Source organism: Portunus trituberculatus, unplaced genomic scaffold (assembly GCF_017591435.1).
Source record: "Portunus trituberculatus isolate SZX2019 unplaced genomic scaffold, ASM1759143v1 PGA_scaffold_401__1_contigs__length_61346, whole genome shotgun sequence".
Taxonomy (NCBI): Eukaryota; Metazoa; Arthropoda; class Malacostraca; order Decapoda; family Portunidae; genus Portunus; species Portunus trituberculatus.
The window spans coordinates 25,001-25,253 of record NW_025541569.1 but is presented as its reverse complement, the minus strand read 5'-3'; positions in this window follow the sequence as shown (position 1 = coordinate 25,253).

Sequence of the window (253 nt, the reverse complement as noted above, 5' to 3'; positions counted from 1 at the left end):
ATTGTGGGATGAAGGTGCTAGTAATCCTCGTGGGGTTTTAATCGGTTCTTTTATTGAGGATGAGGGATTGGAGATTTTAAATTCTGGGGATGTTACACATTTCCACACTCCTACTGGGACTTTTACAGCTATCGATCTTTCTCTTTGTACATCTAATTCTTTCCTTGATTTTAATTGGCGAGTCCTACCGGATTTACACGGTAGTGACCACTTTCCGATTTTATTGCAATCTGTGAAATCTGAACCACAGTCC